The sequence below is a fragment of the Bubalus bubalis genome, chromosome 4, assembly GCF_019923935.1.
Source record: "Bubalus bubalis isolate 160015118507 breed Murrah chromosome 4, NDDB_SH_1, whole genome shotgun sequence".
NCBI lineage: Eukaryota > Metazoa > Chordata > Mammalia > Artiodactyla > Bovidae > Bubalus > Bubalus bubalis.
Window position 1 is genome coordinate 45,326,356 of NC_059160.1, and position 17,825 is coordinate 45,344,180.

Sequence of the window (17,825 nt, forward strand, 5' to 3'; positions counted from 1 at the left end):
ATGAGAAGCCCATGTAGTAGCCAACCAAGAATAGCGCACTTGCTGCAACTAGAGAAAGTAGCCCCTGTCCCCACAGCAGTGAAGACCCAGGGCAGTCAAATAAACAAACAAGGATGCTGTTTCCCTAGTTACCTAAGTTAATGCCTCCTGAGCCCCACTATCTACTGCCACCTTTGTTAGAAATGCACGTGGGCACAGACTCCAGCAGGTAAGGTCCATACAGAGCCGAAGTTCTGTATTTCTTACCAGTCCCGTGCTAACTCCAGCTGCCCCCTCCTGTGTCCCTGCAGCCCCAATCTCCCTGCACCAGGAGAAGGCTGCCCACAGAGCAGGAGGGCCAACCCAGGCTCCAGGCCCCTTCCTTGGCCCTGGCCTTGCTCCAGGGTTCTGTGATGGCCGGGGTGCCACGTGGTCAGCAGCTGGCTCTCCTCCTCTGGATCGAAGCCCTGGAGCTCAAGAGCAACCTGTACCGCATGGGCCAGAGCAAGGTCTTCTTTCGGGCCGGTGTGCTGGCCCACCTGAGGAGGAGCGAGACCTGAAGATCACGGACGTCATCATCAGCTTCCAGGCCTGCTGCTGGGGCTACTTGACCAGGAGGTGAATTCCAGGACACCCACCCCACCCAGCCTGATCCTCGCTTGGGGTCCCTAGCTATCCTGTGGTGGAGGGCACTTAGGAAATGGGGCCTGGGCACCCTCATGCTGGCAGTTTTCCCCCGGGGAGGTCCACATGGCTTTCCCTGCCCCTCAGTTTCTGCCTGAGGTTTAAAGTAAGCAGGTGGGAGGGATGACTGTGCTTGGATTTTCCCTCCAGGAAAGCTCCTGCCTCCCACTGTTCCTCCCTGTATCCCTTCTGTAGGGGTGACACCCAGAGCTGGCTGTCCCCAGAGGACCCCAAGCTCTGGAAAGGAGGCATCCTTGAGTCCCGGCAGCTCCTGCAAGCTCAGGAGCGGGCTTGTGCAGGTCAGTGGGCAGGGAAGCGGCCTGTTTGCCCCTTGACTCCCCTGTGTCTGGGCTCTGGGGGGTGTGTTCTGGCCTGAGCTGTGAGCACTGGGGACAGAATGTCAAATGGATGTTTGCAGGATGTGAGCTGCTGACACTCTCCCACCAAACACAAGTCCCTGAGTTCCTAGAAGAACACCCCCACCTCTCCCCTCCTCTCAGCTCCCTTACCTGCAAAATGCAACAGATACATAACAGTTGGCTTTAAGAACAAACTATGGTTGGCTATCCTCATGGAATAATCTCCTGTCCCTCCCTCAAACCTGGATGGAGGGGACCATAATGGCCTAGGGGCATTTCCTGGGGTGAAGCAGCCCTGAGGGGGTGCAGGTGGGCCTCCATGGGGCATCCAGGGCCACTGCCGTCTCTTCTGCTTGAGGCAAACCGAGATGTTCACCAGTAGTCCTGATGCAGAACTCTCAGACTGTGGGAACTCGACCTCCATTTCTTCATCTGTGAAACGGAGCCAGCACTCCTAGAGCTGATGTGAGATTCAACAAGAAAGGCATGGACAGTGTGAGCACAGCACCTGGCACTTGCTCAGCCCCGTCCACAGAGGCTCTTTGCTCAGGAACCCAAGCAGGAGACAGGGCCAGCTCTCCGTTGCAGATGTCTCTGAGTTGCCAGGACACTGGTTTTCTGATAAAAGTCCTCCATTTGGAGAGAAAAAAATCTGTTGTCAGATGGAGATAATCCGAGGTAGCACAGGGCAGCGTGCTCTCAGCCCTTCCCACGAACTTCTGCATCCACCTTATGGCAGTGACCACCAAGGCTGGGCCTCCTCCTGTGGGCCACCGGGACTAAAGGCGTGAGTTCCGTCCCTGCCAGCAGGGCTAAATCCAGAGGGATCTGATCATAAGGGGTGGAGGTGGGGCTTAGAGTGGCTGAGGGGTGACGTGAGGCCCCTCTTCCAGGTACCATGGGCGCAGAGCAGGAAACAGTGGGCTCTGCAGGCGAGGTCACAGAGAGCTTCTCAGAGGAGGTGATGCCAGATTCAGGCTTTGCAGAAAGATTTGTCCCAGTTGGGTGCAGCAGGTGTCCCTGGCAGAAGAACCTGTGTGAGCCAATTCTGGAAGCCACATGAACATGGCCCTCCACAGCAGAGTGTGAACAGTATGCACTGAGCAACTTGTGTGTTCTGGACAGTACCACGTGCTGGTGGCACAAAGGTGAACGAGGCAGGCCGGCTGGTGAGTGTGGGGTTGGTGGGTGAGAAGATGGAATTATGGAGGAGTGATTTGCCAAGGGTCTCACGCTGTGTTGGTGGCAGGTCTTCCTTCAAGGAGCCCGAGGCAGGGTGGACTGAGTCAAGAAGGACGTGGAATGTCAGGACTGGACTTGTTTCTCTAGGGTGTCAGCAGGAGGGGGAATAGCCCAGGGTACAGCCTGATGGGCAGGATGTTTATTTGACTCAGGAACTCAGAAATAAGGGTTTTGATTTTCACTTTTGCTTCCTAGAGTATATCTGGGCCCAGAGGGTGTATGTGGTCATTGCAGAGATGCATAGCTGGTAGTTGCATCTGCACAGATGTGAACTGGATCTTGTTCACACTTGGACAGAAGAAGGTTCCTGAGTAAGCAGGTGGGTAAGTCCCCGCCCATCCCATCTACCCACCCTCAGGATGACTGTCTGAGAAAAGGATGATTGTCACTAACTGACAGAAGAAGAATGGAAGCTCAGAGAGGTGAGGTCAGCAGGTTAAGCAGGGGCAGAGCCTGGATGTGAAGGCGGGTGTGTCTGAGGGCTTCCTACCAGCCGAGGGACCCTAAACAGAGCAGAGGGAGGGCCACACCTGCTCAGGTGGGCTCAGCTCAGGATGTGGACTTCTGAGACATGATCAGAGACCCCAGAAAGAAGATGTATACTCCGGGTACTCAGCCTTTAGGAAATTAAAGAAAGCAGATGGGGTGGAGGAGGACAAGGAGTCAGAGCCTCTCCTCCTATGACCTGGCCACCTTGAAGCTGTCCCGAGGGTGCTAGGCTAGGGCTGATGGAGAAAAGGGGATTTTTTTTCAGATACAAGGAATCAAGGTTTGTTGAAAAACCCTGACTCTGAGTGCCAGGCTCAGTGCCAGGCCCTGGGGACACTGTGGCCTGGAGACGGGCAGGACACCAAGCGGGGAGTCGAAGGGCATTGGCTTCCTGTGTTTGCCAGGCCCTCTGCTCAGGATGTGGGTGATGGGTGGTCCTGTGTGGGGAAGGTGGCCCTGCTGGAAGAAGTGAGAAGGGCTCACTGCACAAGGTCCATATACATCCCGGTGGTGCAATATTAAGATAAAAAGCCAAACTCTACAGACATCAGTATAATAGCCTTTTCTAAAACCAACTTGAGCATCTGGGAGTTCATGGTTCACATACTGTTGAAGCCTGGCTTGGAGAACTTTGAACATCGCTTTGCTAGCATGTGAGATGAGTGCAATTGTGTGGTAGTTTGAGCATTCTTTGGCATTGCCTTTCTTTCTGACTGGAATGAAAACTGGTCTTTTGCAGACTTGTGGCCACTGCTGAGTTTCTTTCAGTCCCTTGAGTTTTTTTATCTCTGGTGTACGTTGGATCCTTTTGAAAGATTGATTGATTAGGATCTTTAGTTTCTTCTCCATTCTCTTCCTCTCTCCCCCCTTCTCCCCTCCTCCTCTCCTTCCATTTCTAATTTTAACAGGGGAACTGGGGTTGTGCTGTGTCATCGAGAAGCTGGTAGTTTCATGTCCCCATAAGGGGTCCCACCCCTCATATTTTAGCCAGGCTGTGCCAAGGAGGATGGAGGGTGCCCAGAGGCCCTGGACAGGAGGAGCAGCAGAGAAGAGACAGGGCCCCTGATGATGCGGGAAGGGTTCTCAGACCTGGAGAAACTGAGCAAAAATGGACTACGACCAGGAAAGTGTGGCCTTCAAGAGGAGCTGGAGAGCAACTGGGGGAAGGTGACAGGGAGGCTTGGGGCTGGGCCTCCAGGGACAAGCAACCCGTCACGCAGTGAGGCCAGTGGGGAAGCACGTGTCGTGGGGAGGGGCAGCCTGTGCCAAATGAGGTGTCAGTCTCGAGCAGCAGGCCCTGTGGAGACAGAGAGTGTGAGGAAGACAGGAGCTGGGGCAGTCGGGAGGGTCCGGGTGCTCGGCCAGGGGCTTTCTTAATGCCCCCTTTCCCTTCCCAGGGAGGGTGACTGCAGGCACAGGAGGGAGATGGTTGGTGAGAATCTGTCTGCCCACGAGGAGGGAAGGGATGCATGACTGGCCATGCAGCTGGGCAGGGCCAGGCTTCTCCAGGGTCCTCCCCTCTCCCACCAACAGCCTTTCCAGAAAGGGACCAATCAGAGGCTCACAGAGGAGGAAGCCCTGGATAGGAATCCAGAAGAGGAAGCACTATCAGCATCCACACCTAGCTGAGGCCCCAGACAAGGGTCAGGACCAGGCCAAGAATGGGAGGGAAGGACGGAAGTATGAGTCCAGTGTTCAACGCATTTACAATTGTTTGTCGTTATCCAGGAGCTGGCCCTCTGTCTGAGCCCTCCTCTTCTTTCTGACTTGACTCTGTTCTCATGTTTCATGATTTCAATAGGCTGACCTGGCTCCTGGGGTCCTGCAGCTTTGGGGCAGAGGAGGAGGCAGGGCACCAGCCAGCTCTCCTCTTCCATATACTTGAAGGAGGGCCTGCCTTTGTGAATTCTCTTCCACCCACATGATGCTGTGCCAGAGTCCAGCCCTGGTGGATCCAGGGAATTCGAAGGGGAGATGGCTTCAGTGATCAGGATACGATAGAATTAAAGATATAAAGAGTGGTTAAATAGGGATAACTCAGCAAAGAAATTCAGTGAAGAAAAGAGGCTGAATAACTTGCTTTACACGGAGAACCAATAAAAGGTTCGGAGAGGAGAGGAGGCACTAAGGCTTCCTCAGTCAGATCTTAGAAGCCCAGGCATTATTAGTAGGCTTGGTGAGCCTCCATGCTCCAGATGGGAATTCATCCAGAAGGTGAGAGAAAGAACAACATGGGGAGACCGAGCTTTGGTGAGTAAGACCCGCACTTTATTTTCCAAAGTAGTTTTTATACCTTAAGTTGTGCATAGAGGATAATGGGGGAAGGGGTAGAGTCATGCAAGGTCAGCAGTCCTTGATTCTTATGGAAGCCTGGCTTTCTTCCTGCAAACTTATCATATGCAAAAGTTTAGGTGATTTACATCATCTTCTGGCCAGGAGGCCTATTAACATTTTATGACCCTTTCTTCAGAAAACTTATTTTTCTCTAAAGGTGATTATTCTAAAGTCAGGCACCACCCTCCAAAAGCATTAGATAAAGTTGCATTCCTATAGGACAAAGGTGTGATGGGCTATAACAAGAAAAGAATTAACTCAAGGGTCCAAGGTTACAAACATTAAAGCTACTACTTACATTTCTATACACCAATTATATTAATCAATACACTCCCAGGGACACAGTAAATAAGGGATATAGAAACTTAGCAGCAAACATTGGCCCAATAAATGAAAACCCTTCACCAATATAATTTCTAATCAACCCACTATACTATACTAATAATCTAACTGCTCAAAGGAATCTGTATTTAGAAAGTTTAGAACATCTCATGCCTCTCACGGTTGGGAGGCTGTGAACAATCACATGTGGTCGGACAGACCTGTCAGGCAGGCTAGAGAACCTTCAGAGGAGTTTGTAGGTTGAAACACTCTTGTCACGCCCAGGAATTTTTATTAACTGGAGCTCTAAGTTAACTCCTTCTCCAAGAGAAGTGGTGGGGGACAGCCCCTCGTAAAGTCAGAGGTGTAGGTGAGAGCACAAAGCGGTAAAGTAGGCAGACTCTAGTTTTGGGGGTAGATGCTCGAGAATTTCCAGGGGGACTCCTGAGGCTCGATCCCACCTTTGCGTATGCCGAGCCTCCTTCCTCATGACATTTGCCACGGGTGGAGTTCCTCATGCTGGCTCCCGGCAATGGTGCCTCCAGCCTTCACCACCAGGCACACTCCTTAAAAACAAGCTAATGGTTATGCTTCCTGAGGGAGAGCTGTGAACATCTCAGAGGAAGGTGCAGAAAGAAAGATTCTAGGCTTGGAGCTTGGTGAGGGTATTTAGGGGAAGCTCTAAGGAAATGGGGCTGCTCTAGATTGGGAGCTGCAGAGAATGGGAGGCAGCACTACCAACGGGCTCTCAGTACCTCATCTATGGAGAGGGGAGAGCAGACCGAGGCTGAAGGTGTGATTGGTAAGAAGGAGCAGTCCTGCTTTTCAGCCAGGCGAGGGGGCGTGGTGTTGGGGGGCGCAGTGACGGGTGTTTGCTATCTCCTTTGCTCCTGCTCTCAGGGTGACCCTGTGTGAGGCTGGAGTTCTGTGAGAGCCTTTACATCCAATGGGAGAAGAGCAGCACCCTGTTGTGACACCAGGCCAGCCTCCAGATGTCAGGGGTTCTTTCTTTCTCAATCCTTTATAAACATTCGTGTAAACAAACAAAGGAAAATACCTATAGACTTCAAGACTCCTCTTATTATTAAATTCAATTAACAACAAAATATTTCCCATTTCATTTACTCTTCTTTGCACCATAGAAACAAAAGAAAGATACCAGCTCAGTTGTGTCCAACTCTTTGCAGCCTCATGGACTGTAGCCCTCCCAGCTCCTCTGTCCATGAGATTTCCCAGGCAAGAATACTGGAGTGGACAAGCATTTCTTTCTCCAGGGGATCCTCCCTGCCCAGGCATCGATCCCATGTCTCTTTCATCTTGCATCTCCTGCATAACCACTAGCATTCTTTTTATCCTTTCTCTCTCTCTTTTTGGCCACACTTTTCTAAAGTCCTCTCCTTTGAATATTATTATGAACTCATGGCCTTTCACAGACTTACCCTGTCTCATTGAAACATTCATAGCAATCATCTTTTATTGTTATTAGTATATGTGGGTGCCCCCTAATGACCACTTCTCTGATCATCTTCAAGAGCATCTTCGTCTTTGCAGCAGCAGAGATGCTGTCTCTGGAATTCACCTCCCCTGCAAGGGGTCTTCCTTCCTTTGAGTTGATGGAAGTCCATGGGTGTACATGTGGGTGGGCAAGATGCTGCCAGACAATATTTCTTTAAGGTCACAGTTCACTCTCATTATTCTGGTTTAACCCTGTTTTCATGCCTACTTTTCTAGAGAACTACGTTTCATCAACATGACATGTCTCCTAACTGACAGTTGTCACAGCAGGAGGCACACATTTCTTGTTGGCATTTAATTCAGCTTCTTCCATCATCTTTAAGGTGGTGGCACTAGAAACCGCCCCATTCTTTGGGTTACTGACTGCTATAAAGTGACTGCTGCTGTCTTAGAGTAAAACAATCCAGTCCTAAAAGTGCATATGGTTAGAACAGATCAGTTTGTACAGAGGGTTCTGCTCATTCCTTCCCAAGGAAAACCTTCTTCTTTAGATAGTTAATCAATGTCTTTCAATGATATTACTACATTGGGAGCTGCAATAGTGTGAGAATGTGTGCCCAGGAGACAGGAACCTGGACTTGGAGTCTGGCTCTAGCACTAGCTGTGTGCTTTGAGTACATTGCTTCACCTCTCTGAGCTTCAGTTTCCTTTCTTATAGGATCATTGTGAGGACTAAAAGGAAGTGAATTCATACCAAGCAGTTGGGAAGGTTCCTGGTGCAAAGTGGGAAGTCATCAACCACAACAGCCAATAAGTGGTAAGTATTGCATTTTGGTTTTTCTTGACTTAAATTTGATAGCATTTATTTACTTCTTATTAGGAAAATAAGGATTTCATTTATTTTTATACTTTCTATTATACCTTTCCCCTTCTTCCCCTTATATCATTATTCCACTAATTGCATATCCTCTGTTATGAAGCTTTGTACTTGTAAGCACTTTATTTACATCTTTGTTTCTTATGCTCTCGACTGGATCTACTATTTCTTGATTCCCAGCTTTGTAAACGGAGATATTAATCCTCGTCCTCCCTTCAGTACTTTGGCTCCCAAGTTCTAGAAGTGTATTTTGATTTTTATATTAACAAGTACATTTAGTTCACATATTTAAATACTGTTTCATTTTAAAAGATAAAGGTTATTTTATTAAGATCAGATCAGATCAGTTCAGTCGCTCAGTTGTGTCTGACTCCTTGTGACCCCATGAATCACAGCACGCCAGGCCTCCCGGTCCAGCACCAACTCCCGGAGTTCACTCAGACTCAAGTCCACAGAGTCAGTGATGCCATCCAGCCATCTCATCCTCTGTTGTCCCCTTCTCCTCCTTCTCCCAATCCCTCCCAGCATCAGAGTCTTTTCCAATGAGTCAACTCTTCCCATGAGGTGGCCAGAGTACTGGAGTTTCAGCTTTAGCATCATTCCTTCCAAAGAAATCCCAGGGCTGATCTCCTTCAGAATGGACTGGTTGGATCTCCTTGCAGTCCAAGGGACTCTCAAGAGTCTTCTCCAACACCACAGTTCAAAAGCATCAATTCTTCGGCTCTCAGCCTTCTTCACAGTCTAACTCTCACATCCAAACATGACCACAGGAAAAACCATAGCCTTGACTAGACGGACCTTTGTTGGCAAAGTAATGTCTCTGCTTTTGACTATGCTATCTAGGTTGGTCATAACTTTCCTTCCAAGGAGTAAGCGTCTTTTAATTTCATGGCTGCAGTCACCATCTGCAGTGATTTTGGAACCCAGAAAAATAAAGTCTGACACTGTTTCCACTGTTTCCCCATCTATTTCTCATAAAGTGGTGGGACCGGATGCCATGATCTTCGTTTTCTGAATGTTGAGCTTTAAGCCAAAATTTTCACTCTCCACTTTCACTTTCATCAATAGGCTTTTTAGTTCCTCTTCACTTTCTGCCATAAGGGTGGTGTCATCTGCATATCTGAGGTTTTTGATATTTCTCCCGGCAATTTTGATTCCAGCTTGTGTTTCTTTCAGTCTAGCGTTTCTCATTATGTACTTTACATATAAGTTAAATAAACAGGGTGACAATATACAGCCTTGACATACTCCTTTTCCTATTTGGAACTAGTCTGTTGTTCCATGTCCAGTTCTAACTGTTGCTTCCTGACCTGCATACAATTTCTCAAGAGGCAGATCAGGTGGTCTGGTATTCCCATCACTTTCAGAATTCTCCACAGTTTCTTGTGATCCACACAGTCAAAGGTTTTGGCATAGTCAAGAAAGCAGAAATAGATGTTTTTCTGGAACTCTCTTGCTTTTTCCATAATCCAGTGGATGTTGGCAATTTGATCTCTGGTTCCTCTGCCTTTTCTAAAACCAGCTTGAACATCAGGAAGTTCACGGTTCACATATTGCTGAAGCCTGGCCTGGTGAATTTTGAGCATTACTTTACTAGCGTGTGAGATGAGTGCAATTGTGCAGTAGTTTGAGCATTCTTTGGCATTGCCTTTCTTTGAGATTGGAATGAAAACTGACCTTTTCCAGATAAAGGTTATTTTATAATGACTATAAATGAAATAAAACTAAGATTTTTGAATCACTAATAAACCTGTGAGTTAATACACCTGTGAGTTATAATACACCTGTGAGTTATATCATATTATACATATTAATATTACTTCAGTTTTAAAACAGTCTCCAAAGGACTTGGACATAGATATATTTACTTAAGATTTTTTTTAATCAAACAAAAGAGTTTACATTTTTTGGTGATATTTTAATACATTTTTTAAGAGCTAACTTGTACCATATAGCTTTACATGCTTCTCAGCAGTTCACTTCAGTTCAGTTCAGTCGCTCAGTTGTGTCCAACTCTTTGCAACCCCATGAACTGCAGCACGACAGGACTCCCTGTCCATCACCAACTTCCAGAGCCTACCCAAACTCATGTCCTTTGAGTCGGTGATGCCATCCAACCATCTCATCCTCTGTCATCCCCTTCTCCTCCTGAGCTTTCGTTTTTCCTGATGTTTTTAACTGGCTTCATTTTCACCCCTTGCATGGTTTATCTTCAGCATTTCCTCCATTTCTTTCCAACGGTGCCTCATGTGATACCGAGTCCCCTGTCCCCACAGTCTCTGGACTTCTTATCCCATTCTGGACTGGTTTCTCTCTAGGTCTGCTGCGCGCCCAACTGGGATCCTTGGATTCCAGTTCCCATGGGGTTGATGTTCCTGACTCCTGGATCCCATATCTATCTCTCGTGGATATTCTTTACCTTCCTCCATAATTAAACAAATACATCATCTATTTTTTTTTTCCTGCATCTCATTTTCAAGTAACTTTCTAAAAGTCTGCTGCAGGGTGAAGGCTGCTGTGAATGTGGGATGGGACGTGGGGGTGGTGGGCTTGTCCCCTCCTCTCCCCTTGGCCTCCTTCTCATCTTGCTCTCTCTGGGGCTCTGCCCAGGAGACCATTCTCTCCTGTGAACACGCTCTCTGTTTCTCTCCCTCTACTGTACTTCTCTTTACTCAGCTATCACTTCTCCGTCCAGTGAGTCTTCAAATATTTGTGAAAGACTCTGGTCTCCTATTGCTCCCATGCTTGTTTTTCTTAGCAGCAGAGGGAGGCTATGGTGAGTGGGATGAGCCCAGTGAGTGGGGTGGAATCCAGTCTACCAAGGGCAAGACCTCTGACCTTGGGCAAGTCAGGTAACATCTGTGAGTCAGCTTCCTTATCTGTAAATACTGATACAATGTGCATATCTCAAAGGTTAATGAAATGAAATATGAGTTTTCATTGGTAAAGTTTTACAGCAAATAATAATGCAGAGCAAAGTGAAAGTTGGTCAGTCATGTCCGACTCTTCATGATCCCTTGGATTACACAGTCCATGGAATTCTCCAGGCCAGAATACTGGAGTGGGTAGCCGTTCCCTTCTCCAGGGGATCTTCCCAACCCAGGGATAGAACCCACGTCTCCTATATGGCAGGTGGATTCTTTAGCAACTGAGCCACAAGGGAAGCCCAAGTGAAACTGTTTCCACTCGATTCTGAACCGGGGACCTTTTGCATGTTAGGTGAACATGATAACCACTACACTATGGAAACCATGCACTCTTATCGGTAGATGGTATTATACCTATATATACCTTTACCATCATTTCAGTCAAGTCTCAGGAGGAGTAGTTGATAGAAGCTCTTTTGCTTTCTTAAAAAGAGGAGGTAAACATCATCAACACTTGCTTTCCTTCCTCATCTCCCATGGCAAAGTAATCACATGCAGAACCAAAATAAATGATTTAATTATAAAGATCTGAATTTTTTTAAAAGAAGGACCACTGAGAATGGGTATGTCTGAAAGGATGGACACCCTCATATATTATAAGTGTGAACATAAATTGCTACAGTTTCTTTGCATGGCATGGTGGCTCCAGGTATGGAAATTTTTTAGGTGTTGATGCCATCTGATCTTAATTCTACTTCTAGATATAGCTTAAGGATACAGTCTCAGATGTAGGTGAAGTTTTACACAAGGAGAATATTCTTTGCACTATTATTTACATAAAGGATTAGAAACTCCATCAAGTCCAATATTCAGGAGGGGAAAGCAAGGAGGACAGAACAGCTGCAGGGGTCTCAGCCACTCAGAGCAGGGATACAGGAATTGGGGCAGGGCTGGTGGGACTCCAGGCCCTTGTGGGGAAAAAGGCTCTTGCAGAAGCAAGGAAGACCTGGGCTATGGGAGCCGTATCACCAGGAACTTTATCAAGGAGAGACTTGATAGGGAGCAAGACATCATTTTGGAAGGAAGAGTCATTTACCAATGAACATATATCCACAAATAAATCTTTTTGTATATATAGGGAGTAGAGCATAGTCATCACACACATGTGATTTGCATCAGAAGACTCAGGGTCTAGTCCAGACTCTGGCACCAGCGTGACAATTTGGACTCAGCTAAGTCTGAGTGAGTTTCAGGAGCCTGCATGTTAAGGACACTGGATCAATGTTATTAATATTAGTTACTACCAATTCAAAAACACAGGTGTCCCAACCTCACCTCATTTCCAGAGTATTCACCTCCTATCTGTTCTTCTAGTCTCTGGCTTTATTGTTCCTATAACTTCGCAGATGGCTGTCTCCTGTCTGATTTCCTTCTCCTTGTGCCCCAACAGGAGAGCAGGACTCTGACTTGGCTTGGAAGGAGCCGTAGGAGGTGAATGACTTTTCTTAACTAACAACCAGCAGAGCCCAGGAGACAGAGAACCGCACTGGGCTAAGTTCCTGGAGGCACTGGTGGCCGTCCCGGGGGAACCCACCAGAGAACTTGTCCCTCGCTGCTCCCTGCAGCCGCTGCTCCTCACAGTGGAGCTCACAGTCTGTTTTCTCTTCCCAAGGGTGAGGCCACACCTCCTTCCAGCCTGATGCTGACAAGGAGTGAAGGGAGATCTCTGAGAGCCCCTGCAGCCACCATGAGCTCAGAAAACTTCGGACACTGCTCAGGTAGTCAGCTCTCTCTTCTCTGGAAGGTTCCTACTTGTGACCCAGAATTGAAGGTGGTATTTCCAGGCTGAGTTAAACTACAGAGGAATCAAGAACCATGAAGAGAATGGATAGGCATCCTTGAGCTTCCAAGAGAGACCAGGAGATTCCCCTCACCTTGGCGTCTGCCCACAGCCTCCTTCCCGGCCCTCTCCTCAGGGAGCCATGACCAAGGTGCTGACTTCCTGCCTCTCCCACCACCCAGCAAGTGACTCAGGACGGAGGCCGGGAGAGCACACGCGGAGCATGGACAGCAGATGGCAGTCCCCACGGCCAGGCAGGCCTGGGAGAGGAGGTCCTCCAGCATCATTGGACTTCTCCTGCTCTCTCCCTTGGTCCAAGCCTCCTCCCGCTCCCAGACCTGGGGCATCACCACAGAAGCTGTTTCCTCCAGCTCTTCCCAGCCACCAGCCCAGCCTCTCTGCAAGGGTCAGTGGACCCTGCTCTGAACCCCAGTCTGGCCTTTGCCGCCTCCCACCTGGAGGGGAGGGGTGATGAGGATCACATCTGGCTCCACCCCTCCTCCACCTGGTGGATCCCCTCCCCTGCCCATCCTACAGTCTGTGGTCAGAAGCAGGAGTCCTCTCACATGGTAGTTTTACTCAATGGCATGGGGTCCTAAAGTCTTTTTAAAAATTAGGTAACATGAGTTTGTAATGTTTTCTAAGTTTCATGTGTACAACATTATATTTCTACTTCTATATATGCTACTGCATGCTCACCACCAAAAATGAGTTGCAAAGAATCCCCACTGTGTGCTATAGAGTAGAATGAGCAAATCACAAGAGCTTTAAATGGAAGGAGGAATCAAAGTCTTGTCCAAGAAATGTCTGACACTTGACCTTGGATTGAACCTCAGAGCTTTCAGCTCTGTGGCCTTGGGCTGCCCATTGTCCTGTCTGAGTTTCACTTGCCTCTTCTGTGAGATAAGGATAATGCCTCTTTGTGTGGATTTACGAAGAAACACATTTGATATCAAGTCCCACCCACACACATATATATAGCCTGGCCACCAATATCTTACCTACAATTCCATAACCTCCAGATCTCTGAAATCACTCAGGGATTTTGATAACTCATTGAGGAGTAGTCTTACCCTGTAGTGATCTGAGGCTCTTTGTAGTCATTACATTCTTTATCCCATTTAACGTGAGTATTTGTTTCACTGCCCAAACATGAAAGCATTCATTTATAGGGCACTGCCCATCTATTCTGGAAGGGGCAACTAACAAATCACACTTGCTCTCTCTTCTCTTTGTATATGTGTGTTCAGTTGCTCAGTCATGTCCAACTCTTTGCAACCGCATGGACTGCAGCCTGCCAGCCTCTTCTATCCGTGGGATTCTCCAAACAAGAATATTGGAGTGGCTTGCCATGCCCTCCTTCAAGGGATCTTCCTGACTCAGGGATCAAACCTGCCTCTCTTACATCTCCCGCATTGGCGGGCAGGTTCTTTACTACTAGAACTCCCTGGGAATCCCACCTATGCCCTCAATTTACCTGGGAATCCCACGTAGGACCTCATTTCACCTAACCTCCTTACAAGCCCTATCTTCAGAAAGGTCACCAGGGGGTTAACTCTTCAACACAAATTGGGGGGTGGAGGAGGGACAGTCCATCCATAACTCTAGGTGACCTCACCAAGAGCACCCCAGGTGACTGCTGCTCAGAAAGATGAATTTTAACTATTTTATACTCAATAACATTTATTTCCCACCACTAATTCTTCTAATCTTATTCCCTTTTCTTTCATCTACATATTGAGATCTTTTTGAGGAGGTCATTGAATGTCTCTGGGACATACTGAGCAGAGAGGAACTGCTACTCCTGTTGAATGAATTCCTGGAGAGAATTAAGGCTGAGGCCAGTTTGTCCAGGTAACCAGCACAGGTGCACCAGGAAGGTCACCCATGTCCCCCAGCACCAGGCTAGCTTCCTCCTGGAGTAACGCCTACTCCAGGCAGGACCCTACTGTTGGGGCCAGAGGTGTTCCTTCTCAAGATCCCATCAGGAATGTTTCCTCCATGTCATTTGCTGACAGTGAATGATCGTGGGTTGAGAAGAGATGAAACCTGCAAGGAAGGCGCAGGTTATGTGACCTTGGACAAGTTACTGAACTACTCTCTGCTTTAGTTTCTTCATCTTTTCATTTTTACTGTGAGGACACTGAGATCATGCATGTAAAGTGCTTCCCATAATGACTGACACAGAGTAAGTACTTAATTAATAGTAGCATTTAAAAGTTCCCACCAGCCACAGGATAGAGACTGGGCAGGTTTCACATACAAAGCTTCCATTGTCCTCAGGACACATTACTGACGTGGATTCGGTGTGTGATAAGATGCATGGAGTACTGCTCATCAGGGACACTCACCTTGCTTAAAAGCCAAATTACCCTGATCTGTCATCTCTAGCCCCTCCTGGAAGTCAGACTCGTGCCCCAGTGTCCAGCTCTACCAGATGGCAGAACTGATACCATGGGACCCAGAGACCTTGGGTCACTCATCACCTTATCAGACTGACCAGTGACCAAAGGCCCAGGCAGGCAAGGGCACTCCTATCAGCCAGAATTCTAGGGGCTTAGGGACCACTTCCCAGTAGCCAAGGGCAAAGGGCAAGGAGACTTCTCACTACACACTGAGGCCTTTGAATGCAGGTTTTCTCCTCCAGTCCTACATGTCTTTGTTTATCTGTGGAGTTCCCACTCCAAAAACTCTTTCAAAGTGGTGGTATTGACCCACCTGTGAGACGTCTTTACCACATACCTTTTCTTTGGCTGAGCCATAGGGCCTATGGGATCCTCATTCCCCAACCAGGGATTGAGTCAAGGCCAGCAGTGGGAGTGCAGAGTTGAAACCTCCAGACCACCTGGGAATTCTCTCCAATACCTCTCTTAAGTTGCCAGTATCCTAAGGTGACCTCGTTTACTTATCTAAGTTTAGCTATTTAAAAATGGAGCATCTATAAAGTGTGAAACGTGTTTAAGGTTGAAAGAGAAAATTTTACATTTATAAAATTCTTTTCTAATGATTTATAGTAACATATCTGTATTTATGCAGAATAGATATTATGGAGCCAATTTTACAGACAAGCAAACTGCCTTTCTAATCCCTTGACCTTCATCATTACAGGGAAGACGCAGATGAAATACACAAATATCTGAATGAATTGAAATGAGTCTTGGTTGAGGAAGACCAAGAAAGACTCCCCAAAGAGCAGCTGGACAGGAGGAGGTTTCTGAATAAGTTTCCTCGGGTGAAACAGCAGCTGGAGGAGTTCATAGGCAAGTTCCATGAGCTCGCAGACAAGGCTGAGAAGGTCCATAAGGGATGCACCATCTCCAACAGTGATGGCCCACAGCACCGGTGCTGTGTCCGGTATTCTGACCATCGTTGGGCCTGGCTCTGGGCCACCCGTGACAATGGGGCCAGTGTGGTGCTCTTGGCCACTGGGATAGGGCTGGGGAGCAGCAGCTGTGTGACCAGTGTGTCCACCAGTATCATCGAACGTGTGAAGAGGTCATCAGCAGAAAACCGAAGCCAGTCACATGATGTCAACTCTCATCAAGAGAAGGAAGGTTCTCCTAGAGGTACTCAAGAGCATCCCCACAACAGAGAAAGTCACAAAAGCTGTACAGTGCATTGAAATGCACATCCATGCCATGGAGACAGGCAGTGCCAACCCTGGCTCTGCGGCCAATGCAAGCATCTACATGAGCCCTGGGAGAATCTCAGGCCCAGCCATCCAGCTATATAGAGGCAGGTTTCAAAGCCACAGCTTTAACAATTAGCGAAAGAGCCCAGATTGCAGGTTTGGCCACTGCAGGGCTGTTCCTTCTGGTGTATGTGGGCTTCCTGGTGAAGGGCACTTGCACGATGGTGCAAAGACAGAAGCAGCCGAAAGCCTGAGGCAGTGGGCATGGGAGCTGGAGAGGAAGTTGGAGGAGCTCACCCAGATCTATGAGAGTCTGCAGGAGGACCGGATTTAACCACCCCCAGAGCAGTGCGGGTCCAGTGGACATGTGAGGGGCTAAAGTGCAAGAGGTACCTTGTTCGAAGGAAAGAGAGGGAGACACATTAATGAAGCTGGGTGTTAGGTTTTCGGCATTTCTGTGGTTGAGCAAAGCAAGAAAGGGATGGATGTAGGTGAAAGATGAGGGATAGAAGGAAGGGGCCTGGAGGCCGGATTAAGAGAGGAGGGGGAACCAGAGAATGAGAGGCAGGGAGAAGCCACTTTTTTTCATACTAAGAACGTTTTATTTGTATTGGAGTATAGCCGATTAACAATGTTGTGATAGTTTCAGGGGGAATACCAAAGGGACTCAGCCATTCATATACATGTACCCATTCTCCCCAAAACTTCCCTCCCATCAGAAACCACTTACTTTGGACTAAAGATGACACTGGAAGCAGAATAAAGGGAGAGGCAGGGGAACTAGCAATGAGAGGCCAGGTATACCAACGGGTTGGAAATGGGAGAACGTCAGTTAGGATTGTTGGGATCCAGAAGTAGCAGGGGCTCCTCTATCGCCCTCCACAGGCTGTGATGTCCCAGCAAGAAGAGTCTTCCCCTGGTGTTGGTCTATAGACCTCTCCTCCAACATCAACTCACCTTTGGCTCTAGCTGATTTGTCTTACTTCAGCTCAGTTCAGTTCAGTTGGTCAGTCGTGTCTGACTCTTTGCGACCCCATGGATCGCAGCACGCCAAGCCTCCTTGTCCAGCACCAACTCCCGGAGTTCACTCAGACTCATGTCCATCGAGTCAGTAATGCCATCCAGCTATCTCATCCTCTGTCACCCCCTTCTTTTCCTGCCCCCAATCCCTCCCAGCATCAGAGTCTTTTCCAATGAGTCAACTCTTTGCATGAGGTGTCCAAAGTACTGGAGTTTCAGCTTTAGCATCATTCCTTCCAAAGAAATCCCAGGGCTGATCTCCTTCAAAAGGACTGGTTGGATCTCCTTGCAGTCCAAGGGACTCTCAAGAGTCTTCTCCAACACCACACTTCAAAAACATCAAATCTTCAGTGCTCAGCTTTCTTCACAGTCCAAGTCTCACATCCACATATGACCACTGGAAAAACCATAGCTTTGACTGGATGGACCTTTGTTGGCAAAGTAATGTCTCTGCTTTTCAATATGCTATCTAGGTTGGTCATAACTTTCCTTCCAAGGAGTAAGTGTCTTTTAATTTCATGGCTGCAGTCATCATCTGCAGTGATTTTGGAGCCCCAAAATATAAAGTCTGACACTGTTTGCCCATTTATTTCCCATGAAATGATGGGACCAGATGTCATGATCCTCATTTTCTGAATGTTGAGCTTTAAGCCAACTTTTTCACTCTACTCTTTCGCTTTCATCAAGAGGCTTTTGAGTTCCTCTTCACTTTCTGCCATAAGGGTGG

At 47.9% G+C, this 17,825-nt stretch overlaps 1 pseudogene; it reads left to right on the forward strand.

Annotated features, from left to right (window-relative positions):
* The first annotated feature begins 2,478 nt into the window (after positions 1–2,478).
* Positions 2,479–16,412, forward strand: LOC123333226 (annotated as a pseudogene).
* The last annotated feature ends 1,413 nt before the right edge of the window (positions 16,413–17,825 follow it).